Below are 11,602 nucleotides of genomic sequence, written 5' to 3'. Positions count from 1 at the left end.
TTTCGATTTCTGATCTCACTGTGCAGCACACTGATGCTTCCTTTTGCAGATCACATAAAAGACAGTGTAAAATCAGATGTTTATTCTGTGATAAATTAAAGGGTGATCTAAAATCAGATCTCTGGCACACTTACAGTGTCTTACGTATTATGCATGACATTAAATACAAATTGCATTAAATCAAGATACTGTATAGGAAGTTGCAGTCCACTTTTTAGTAAACTGTGGTTAGTCTTAGACACATCACAAACTTTTTTCTTACCTTGTTCTGTCATAGTTGGACTGTGTGTAAGGATTTAGTTGCAAAAAACATGTAAGAACAATCGGTCAGGCAAAACATCATGAAAATGAGAATGTGTTTAAAAGCTCTCAACGATCTGAGCGTAAAGCAGCCAAAACTCTCTGTGTGGTCGTGGGTGCCTTTATTATTTGCTCTATGATGAATCCCTACATCAACTTTTCCACCCCAATTGCTCTTTTTGAAGCGTTTGTCTGGTTAGGTCACATTAACTCAACCATAGACCCCATCATATATGTTTTTTTTTTAATACCCATGGTTTAGAAAAACACTTTCTCTCATTATAACAATGAGACTATTTGAACCAAACTTGTCTGATATCAATGTTTTCACTGTTTGACTTTATTTAATAGCGATCTGACCTCACATAAATAAAGAACAGTGTAAAATACAATGCATTTTATATGTAAAAAAAAAACTAACAAAAAATCCAGCCACCTTAGTTCACTACATTGCAAAGCAGACATGACTATTTTAAACAAACATACAGACCAAACAAACAACAGAAACGCCTGATGACGTTTAATGTCCCCGACAACCTCGTTTAGATTTGTTAAAACGTACTCGGTTACCTAATGTAACCTCGGTTCTCTCTAGAAGAGGGAACGAGTATTGCGTAAGTTGCGTAAGTTGGCGGGTAAAGTCATCTTTTCTCGAGATCTGAAGCCAAAAATTATCCTTAATTTTGTATTTATTGTTAACGCAGTGCGGCAGCCAGCAGACCATAGCAGGCTATATAAGCGTGCTCATTGGCTGTCCTGCGGCAACTGCAGCAGCCTACCACTGAGCCCCGCGTGACGTCGCGCCCTCCACGCGTCACAGCCCGCCAGAATGGGTGTGGCTTAGCCTATAAAAGGAAGGCTCAGGAGGTTGGGAATCTGATTTTCATTGACTGAAGCGAATAAGCTCGCGGCGCGAGCATGACAGGTTACGCAATACTCATTCCCTCTTCTAGAGAGAACCGAGGTTACGTTAGGTAACCGAGTACGTTCTCTTACGAGAGGTTCTCTCGTATTGCGTAAGTTGCTTACACTACGGGAACCCCTTGTCAACGCCGTGCGCGTCGAGCATCCACTGCATGAGTCCCAGGGAAGCCCGGGGAACACAAAACATGTGGGAAACAGGCGGCCAGCAACGCGGGCCAGCACATGTAATAAGCACTACATAGGAATACAGAGCGGCACCGCCGGTCTATATATAAACCTGTGGGAAGCAGGCGGCCAGCAACGCGGGCCAGCACATGTACATAAGCACTTCATAGGGAAATACAGAGCGGCTCCGCCGGTCTATGTATAGAGAATATCGCCCTTAGTGCAGCTCAACCAGAAGAGCTAATAGTCACGTGAAAGTAGCCTGCACACGAACAAACTGGGCAGAACATCACACCACTTAGACTGATAAAAGTTTAGCCTGCAAGGCAGGAACTTCCAGGTTATAAAACCTAACAAATGTAGAGGGGGAGGCCCAGCCTGCCGCCATACAAATGTCATGAATAGAAATCCCGCTGGACCAAGCCCACGATGAGGCCATGCCTCTAGTGGAATGGGCCCTGATGCCCATAGGGCACTGCAGGTGTTTGGACGCATAAGCTGCTGCGGTAGCGTCCACTATCCATCTGGACAGGCTATGTTTCGAGGCGGCGAGACCCTTGGTGCGCCCACCAAGCGAAACAAAGAGCTGCTCAGAACGCCTGAAGGCGGCGGAGCGCGTGATGTAAACTCTCAGCACCCTGAGGGGGGAGAGGAGGTTATCACTGCCCTCGCTATCGGATGCTGGCAGAGCCGATAGGGAGATGATCTGCGCTCTGAAGGGAGTGCCAATCACTGGCCCGGGGACAGTGCTGAAACGCAGCTCTGAGTCACTCTGATTCGAATGCCACCGGACGCCCAGGCTCGGTGAGGCACTCGAGCGTTCAACCAGTGTTGCAGCGGGCGCTTATGTAGTAGACCCAGCTGAAGCACTGCTGCAGCTGATGCCATACAACCCAGCATCCTCTAAAATGTTTTTAGAGGTGCGGCGCTGCCCTTCTGGAAAGACGCGGCCAGGCGTTGAACACGGCGCGCGCGCTGTGTCGACAGCCGGGCCGTCATTGCTACAGAGTCCAGTTCTAAACCCAGAAAAGAGGCTGGCTGACTGGGCAGTAATGAGCTCTTGGTCCAGTTGACCGTGAGACCCAAGCTTTCCAGGTGGCTGAGAAGCACTGTTCTGTGAGAGATAAGTTCTTCCTCCGACTGTGCTAGAATCAGCCAATCGTCCAAATAGTTCAAAATTCGCATGCCCTGACCTCTCAGGGGAGCGAGAGCCATGTCCATGCACTTCGTGAATGTACGGGGTGCTAAAGACAGGCCGAACGGCAGGACGGTGTATTGATATACCAGACCGTCGAAGGCGAATCTCAAGAATGGCCTGTGACGGGGTATTATCTGAATCTGAAAGTAAGCGTCTTTCAGATCGGGGGAAATAAACCAGTCTCCCGGGCAAATCTGCGCGAGGATCTGTCTGGTTGTGAGCATTTTGAACGGTCTTTTCATAAGAGCTTTGTTCAAATATCTCAGATCTAAAATTGGTCTGAGAGCTCCGTCCTTCTTGGGCACGAGGAAGTAACGGCTGTAAAAGCCTGACTCGCTCAGAGAAGGAGGTACCGGTTCTATGGCCCCTTTGCACAGAAGTTTCACTATTTCTGCACGAAGTAGGTGTGCTACTTCCCCATTCACTCTCGTCTCGGTTCGTGCTTGAAAGCGCGGGGGACAGCGAGCGAACTGCAATGAATAGCCCTGCTTTACTGTGCTCAGCACCCATTCTGACGCGCCTGGAATAGCTTCCCATGCTTTTGCATTAACGTTACATAGTTTTAAGAAATTGTTAGGTTTAGTGGTAGGAGTAGGATTAGTGGCTCAAACTATCTTTTAATGATATTGTTAATAAAGCTGCAATTTCCTTACACATATCTGTCCATTACGTTTTATCCTTTTAATATTGTCTAAATGGGTATGTTTAGGTGTGGGAGTAGGTTTAAGGGATCTTACATTTAATGGGCCCTATATTGCACCCAGCGCAATTGACTTTGTACACTGACGCATGTATCATTCCTATTTTGCACCCGTGCAAAGCGGACTTTTCCCTCCACAGACGCACGTCGGTTAACTAGCAAATACACTTGCGCTCCCCGGGGCGGTTCAGCGCAAAGAGGAGGCGTGTTCCGGCGCAAACGTTCCCTCATGCTATTTTGCAGGTTTAGAAAACAATTCCGCCAGTGACCAGGAAAAACCTAGTCTAAAGTCAGTGGCGCGTTGCGCATGTTATTCATGCTATTTTAAGGGCGCATGCTTGGCCATAATCAATGTAGCGTGTGCACAACGCGCATTACAATTTGATGCTCTCATCTACACAGAAGCAGCCGTTTTCATTTTTGCAAATCATACATTATTACTAGGAAAAATATTAGGTCTTGTAGGTCTTAATAAGCCTAGGGCTTCTACGTATCCCTTTTCGAACAGTGTGATTATTATGCAAAAAAAAAAAGAAGGTTTTGTTTTTCTTGATTTTGTTTTATTTTTCTTGATGGATATTAATGTGTTGCTGTCTTTGGTTTAATTTATTTTTTAATTGTTCGAAATAAAGATTTCATTCATTTATTCATATTAATACACGAGGGAAATCATTGTTGTGTCCATGAAGATGTGAAAATAAAATAGGCATAAATCTAGCTTACACATTTAATCATACGCCCAAATTATCATACGCCTGTTTAACCGAAGCTAATTTGGGTGTGTTTGTTTCTCCATCCCCAATGTCACTTCTCTGTGTTTTACGGCCGTGACGAGGACGTCGGTCTCCTCGGCTGTGAACCGCTCCTGGCGCGCGCCTGGCAAATCCGCCATTATAATAGGAATCCGCTTAGAAAAAGCGCGCCTGCTCTTAAAGGGAATGTGAGATGTCGCTCTGATTGGTTTATTTCACGTTACGCCCAAACCACACCTATGAATAATGAAGCTACTTCAGACCAACCCCTTTTAGATTTGCGTCGGGCGCAAGAGTCATTTATCCCGCCGGGAAAATAGCAACAGCGCCGAGACCCGCCCACAAAGTTACTTGCGCTTTGCGCTTTGACACTTGCGTTTCAGATCGTTAAAATAGGGCCCATAATCTATAAAATGGTCAAAGGGAAATTATACAGATATCTTTATGATATGAAATATTCGTAAATAGTTTACCGTACGTTTTTTAGCTGTAAAATCGTAATAATGTTACGTTTAAACGTTACAGATATGTCCATATTATACGTTTCAGCATATATCCAAACGTACAAAAAAGTAACGTAACGCTTTCTAACTTTGAAAATTACGTATTAATACATGCGTATTAATAATGAGACCACAGGCTGTAACTTTACTGCTTTATTCTGAAACGGTATAAACCAGTTAAATCAACAGCTGGAAAGAGCTGAGAAGGAATTCAGTACATAGGCTACACCATGAACTTTATTTTAAGTGCCTGTATAGGCCTATCTGAAAACTCTTTACAAAACCATAAAGCTGTTTTACAATTTCATGATATGGAGGAGTCACATCAGTAGCTTTATACATTAAAAGGTGACTCTTTACCCAAAAAGAGATCAAGCTGTTTGTGAAACTTTTTTTTTTTAAACAGCATTATGGTTTTTAACTGGTTTATACCGTTTAAGAATAAAGCAGTAAAGTTAAGATCAAAGTCCATTTGTGTCCACAGTACATTGTTTGCAAAGGTTTGAACTTTCATGTTCATATTCATGTCATTTCACAGTTTTGCCACATTGTGTTTCAAAGCACCAAGTCACCACTTTAGTTGAGGGGCCACACACATGATGAAGTCATTGATAAATAATGCTTAGTTAATGATGACTACTGTATTTGAATGCTAACAGAATTCGTATGTTATGTGCTGTGATTGGCCAATTTTGGGGTCTGTCTATTTACCAGCAGGCTATGAAGAAGACATGAACATGCTGGATAACTCAGATCATAATGAAAACACATTGTTTATCAGTGTTTCAAAGCACCAAGTCACCACTTTAGTTGACGGGCCACACACATGATGAAGTCATTGATAGATAATGCTTAGCTAATGATGACTTCTGTATTTGAATGCCAACAGAATTCGTATGTTCCCTTTCGTGGTCACTCCGAGTTACGTCGGATGACGACGATTGGGGTTTCGCTTAGAAAGCCTATCACCTTCGAGTATATAAAACGAGCCAATGGCAATGAAATGCCATGGGTCTGCGGAATTTGAATAGCGTATCTCCGCCCACCGCAGGGGGTATATAAGGAAGTACGCTGGCAACATGCAGATATGTTTTCGCTTCGGAGCCGAGAACTTCTCCACTCCATGCAAGCCAAAAATCCTGAGTTATTCTTCTCAATCCCTTCGAGACGAGCGAACTCTCCGGTGTTGGTGTGACGGCGATTTCAGCGAGTGCACACTACCCTGCTGATCTGGTCAGTGATCTGACAGATAGTGTGATTTCTCCCTGTTCGCTTCAAAATCCGCGGAGTTTTTCCTCTCACAAAAAAAGAGCATTGCACGTGGCACGTCTTTTTAAAGATGCCTCGCCCATGCACTTCTGGTTGTGGTCGCTATGTATTTTCTCCTGATGGGCACAATCTCTGCTTAGCGTGTTTGGAGAGGAGCCAATACCATTCTTCCCGGAAGTGCATGAGGAAGTCACGCGGTCCTGGAGGGCCCCCATGTCTTCCCGTGATCGTTCGTCGGCTTTCTCCGCCTTTCCTCCCCTCGATAAGGCTGATGCTTGTGAGTACACTGGGATTCCCCCGGTCGAACGTTCTGTCGCGATGCAGCTGTGTCCAACAAGCGCTTCATCGCGTGGTGATCCTAAGCACCCATCCAAAGCCTGTAGATTTTCGTCTACTATGGTGGCGAAGTCTTACAGAGCGGCGGGACAGGCAGCTGCCTCTTTGCATGTCATGGCCATCTTGCAGGTCTACCAGGCCAAGATGCTCCGTGACATGCACGAGGGTAGGACAGACCCAAGGCTCTTCGATGAGCTGCGCACCGCCACCGACCTCGCTCTCCGAGCGACGAAGGTGACCGCGCGCTCCCTGGGTCTGGTGATGTCCACAGCTGTGGTCCAGGAGCGACATCTCTGGCTGAACCTGGCCGATATGCGTGAGCCCGAGCGGACTCGTCTGCTCGATGCTCCCAAATCCCAGGCCGGCCTTTTCGGCGGTGCCGTCGAGGACTTTGCCCAGCAGTTCTCGACCGCCCAGAAGCAGACTGAGGCGATCAAGCACATTCTGCCCCGACGCTCCGCTGCTGCTCAGCCGTCGGCACAGAATCCTCAGCCTGCTCGCCGCCGAGGGCGCCCTCCCGCAGCACCCGCCCCTCCCGCACGGCCCCAGCAGCAGCCTTCATCTGGGCCGCTAAACGCCAGGCCAAGCGGCACCCCTGAGACGGGCTGCTCAGGATTGGCGCTCAATTCTGTTCAGGAGCTGGTAGCAGGGCCACTCCTTCCCCTGGTGACTGAGTCCACCATGACTGAAGCCCCCATGTCTTCCCGTGATCGTTCGTCGGCTTTCTCCGCCTTTCCTCCCCTCGATAAGGCTGATGCTTGTGAGTACACTGGGATTCCCCCGGTCGAACGTTCTGTCGCGATGCAGCTGTGTCCAACAAGCGCTTCATCGCGTGGTGATCCTAAGCACCCATCCAAAGCCTGTAGATTTTCGTCTACTATGGTGGCGAAGTCTTACAGAGCGGCGGGACAGGCAGCTGCCTCTTTGCATGTCATGGCCATCTTGCAGGTCTACCAGGCCAAGATGCTCCGTGACATGCACGAGGGTAGGACAGACCCAAGGCTCTTCGATGAGCTGCGCACCGCCACCGACCTCGCTCTCCGAGCGACGAAGGTGACCGCGCGCTCCCTGGGTCTGGTGATGTCCACAGCTGTGGTCCAGGAGCGACATCTCTGGCTGAACCTGGCCGATATGCGTGAGCCCGAGCGGACTCGTCTGCTCGATGCTCCCAAATCCCAGGCCGGCCTTTTCGGCGGTGCCGTCGAGGACTTTGCCCAGCAGTTCTCGACCGCCCAGAAGCAGACTGAGGCGATCAAGCACATTCTGCCCCGACGCTCCGCTGCTGCTCAGCCGTCGGCACAGAATCCTCAGCCTGCTCGCCGCCGAGGGCGCCCTCCCGCAGCACCCGCCCCTCCCGCACGGCCCTAGCAGCAGCCTTCATCTGGGCCGCTAAACGCCAGGCCAAGCGGCACCCCTGAGACGGGCTGCTCAGGATTGGCGCTCAATTCTGTTCAGGAGCTGGTAGCAGGGCCACTCCTTCCCCTGGTGGAGGGCCGGGGGAGAATCTTTTGTTCTGCGTGTCTTGAACCGCTCCCTTCACAGGCTGCCGTTCAAGATGCTAACGGCCAAACACATCCTCCAGTGTGTGCGGCCGCAGGATTGGTTTGCAGCGATCGACCTGAAGGACGCCTACTTCCATGTCTCCATTTTACCTCGACACAGACCGTTTCTTCGGTTTGCTTTCGAGGGGTGGGCATACCAGTACGCGGTTCTCCCTTTCGGGCTAGCCCTGTCTCCTCGCGTCTTTACGAAGGTCGTCGAGGCAGCCCTTGTTCCCCTCCGGGTTCGCATCCTGAACTATCTCGACGACTGGCTGATCCTAGCTCACTCTCGAGACCAGGTTTGCGAACACAGGGACCTAGTGCTCCGGCACCTAGCTTGTCTGGGCCTTCGGGTCAACTGGGAGAAGAGCAAACTCTGCCCCGCGCAGAGGATCTCTTTTCTTGGTATGGAGATCGACTCGGTCGCCATGTGCGCGCAGCTTACGAGCGAGCGCGCGCAGTCACTGCTGACTTGTCTTCGTCAGTTCGAGGGCAAGAGTGCGGTTCCACTGAAACTTTTTCAGAGGCTCCTGGGGCATATGGCATCCGCAGCCGCAGTAACGCCGCTGGGATTGCTTCATATGAGACCGTTTCAGCTTTGGCTTCGCGATCGAGTCCCGAGGTGGGCATGGCTACACGGCACGCTCAGAGTCCCAGTGACTCCAGCCTGCCGTCAGACCTTCACCCCGTGGACGAACCTCAAGTTTCTACGGGCCGGAGTGCCCCTAGAATGAGTTTCCCGGCATGTTGTTGTATCAACAGATGCCTCCACCACGGGCTGGGGCGCCATGTGCAATGGACATGCTGCCGCGGGCTCCTGGACAGGACCCCAGCGCCTTTGGCATGTCAATTGCCTCGAGTTGCTGGCTGTGCGTCTCGCCCTGCACCGCTTCCATGCGCTGCTCAAGGGTCAGCACGTACTAGTCCGATCAGACAATACCGCGACAGTAGCGTACATCAACCGTCAAGGTGGTCTACGCTCCCGCCGTATGTCGCAACTCGCCCACCACCTCCTCATATGGAGTCAGAAGCATCTGAGGTCGCTTCGAGCCATTTATATCCCGGGAGACCTGAACCAGGCAGCCGACGAGCTGTCTCGGCTTCGGCCTCTCGCTGGAGAATGGAGACTCCATCCCCAGTCGGTCCAGCTGATTTGGGATCAGTTCGGGGACGCACAGGTAGACCTGTTTGCCTCCCACGACTCGTCCCATTGCGACCTGTATTATTCCCTGACCGAGGGCACGCTCGGCCCGGATGCACTGGCGCACAGCTGGCCGCGGGGCCTACGCAAGTATGTGTTTCCCCCAGTGAGCCTTCTTGCGCAGACTTTGCGCAAGATCAGGGAGGACGAGGAGCAGGTCATTTTGGTTGCCCCGTATTGGCACAACCGGACCTGGTTCTCCGAACTAGTACTCCTCGCGACAGCACCTCCCTGGCCAATTCCTCTGAGGAAGGACCTCCTTTCTCAGGGACGGGGCACCCTTTGGCACCCTCGTCCCGATCTTTGGAACCTCCACGTGTGGCTCCTGGATGGGACGAGGCAGGTTTGAGTGCCCTACCACCAGCGGTGGTGGCTACCATCACTTCCGCTAGAGCATCGTCCACGAGACATGCCTATGCGTTGAAGTGGAACCTCTTCGTCAACTGGTGTTCTTCAAAACATCAAGAACCCACGAAATGCCCGATCAGTGTCATGCTTTCCTTCCTGCAAGAAGGGTTGGAGCGAAGGCTGTCTCCCTCCACCCTGAAAGTGTATGTTGCCGCCATTGCCACACATCACGACGCAGTTGATGGTAAGTCTCTGGGAAAGCACGACCTGATCATCAGGTTCTTGAGGGGAGCGAGGAGACTGAATCCTCCTCGTCCTCCCCTCGTACCCTCTTGGGACCTCTCAGTGGTTTTGACTGCCCTGCAGAGTGCTCCCTTTGAGCCTCTGCAATCAGTGGAGCTTAAATTCCTGTCAATGAAGACAGCGCTCCTGGTTGCATTGGCCTCCATCAAGAGGGTAGGGGACCTGCAGGCATTTTCGGTTGACGAAGCGTGCCTGGAATTCGGGCCGGCTAACTCTCACGTGATCCTGAGACCCCGGCCTGGATATGTGCCCAAGGTTCCTACCACACCCTTTCGAGACCAGGTAGTGAACCTGCAAGCGCTGCCCTTGGAGGAGGCAGACCCAGCCTTGGCACTGCTCTGTCCAGTACGCGCCCTTCGTGCTTACGTAGACAGAACGCAGTGTTTCAGGACCTCAGACCAGCTCTTTGTCTGTTATGGTGGGAAGCTGAAGGGAAAGGCTCTCTCAAAGCAAAGGTTATCTCACTGGATAGTGGATACCATTGCTTTGGCATACCAGCAGCAAGGTCGTCAATGCCCCCTTGGTGTGAAAGCCCACTCCACTCGTAGTGTGGCTTCCTCTTCGGCTCTAGCGCATGGCGCCTCGCTAACAGACATTTGTAGAGCTGCAGGCTGGGCGACACCCAACACATTCGCGAGATTCTATAATCTCCGAGTAGAGCCAGTTTCTTCCCATGTACTCGCTTCAACCAGCCGGTACTAGATTCTGCTCAGGTGTCTTCGCTTGCTCGCCATTCCTCTCCACGGACAGGATACGTGCGATTATCTTCTCAGGTGAGTCTGATAAGCTCTGAGTTTCCTCCAGCACTGGTTACGTCAACGCCTGAGTTATGCCAATCTGCCATAACGCAGCTTTTGCGCTTGACTAGGTGCCTCCATGTGCATGGTCCCCCCTCTGGGCGACCCCCACATGTGTTTTCCACTGTAAGTCTCTTTTGAGCGTGTGTCTTTCCCTTGGCAAGCCACCTTGCCACCCCTGGGGTTTAAATATTCCACCTGCGGCTGGACATCCCAGTGATACCCCATATGCATCCCTCTGGCATATGTGTCTCTCAAGTCCCCCCCCCCTTAATGGTTGGGCGTAATTGCATATTTCTCCTGAGATATGCTTCCCAGTGTACCTTGGTATTCCTGTGTTAGGTAGGACTCCTTCGTTCGTGCTAGTCTCACAACAGGGAGCTCAGACTTACGCAGGGCACTGGATGACAGCCGAGGTGGCGTGATTAGACTGGAACCCCAATCGTCGTCATCCGACGTAACTCGGAGTGACCACGAAAGGGAACGTCTCGGTTACGGATGTAACCCTCGTTCCCTGAGTAGGGAACGGAGACGTTACGTCTTCCTGCCACTTCCGCTGTATCGCTGAAAAACACCTGGGTCCAGTCTCGACTCCTCAGCGAAGACATATCTGCATGTTGCCAGCGTACTTCCTTATATACCCCCTGCGGTGGGCGGAGATACGCTATGCAAATTCCGCAGACCCATGGCATTTCATTGCCATTGGCTCGTTTTATATACTCGAAGGTGATAGGCTTTCTAAGCGAAACCCCAATCGTCGTCATTCGACGTAACGTCTCCGTTCCCTACTCAGGGAACGAGGGTTACATCCGTAACCGAGACGTTATGTGCTGTGATTGGCCAATTTTGGGGTCTGGCCATTTACCTGCAGGCTATGAAGAAGACATGAACATGCTTGGAAACTCAGATCATAATTCAGAAAAAAAGTTCTCACATGAATTGATATACTGTTCTAGCCTGTATGCATGCATTAGATAATGTGGATTTTTGTACATTCCTTTAATAATTCGAAGAGTAGTCTTGCATGCATGAATTAATACTTTTTTATGCATGAATTCATGATGATTCATGTACCATAACCATAGCTTTATCCACAATGGGTGGTAAAGACCTATTTTTTTTTGTGAACAAAGAAAACATCATGATCATGCGTAATAAATCATAATTCATGATGATGTACTCCTCTTAGTTAATGTTTTAATTAAAGTGTTGTTCATCCATGAAGTCATGAATGAAAAACGTTGAACTCGTGTTAGTTCCTGATG

Source organism: Rutilus rutilus (genome assembly GCF_951802725.1).
Source record: "Rutilus rutilus genome assembly, chromosome: 15".
Lineage (NCBI taxonomy): Eukaryota > Metazoa > Chordata > Actinopteri > Cypriniformes > Leuciscidae > Rutilus > Rutilus rutilus.
This window is presented reverse-complemented; position numbering follows the sequence as displayed.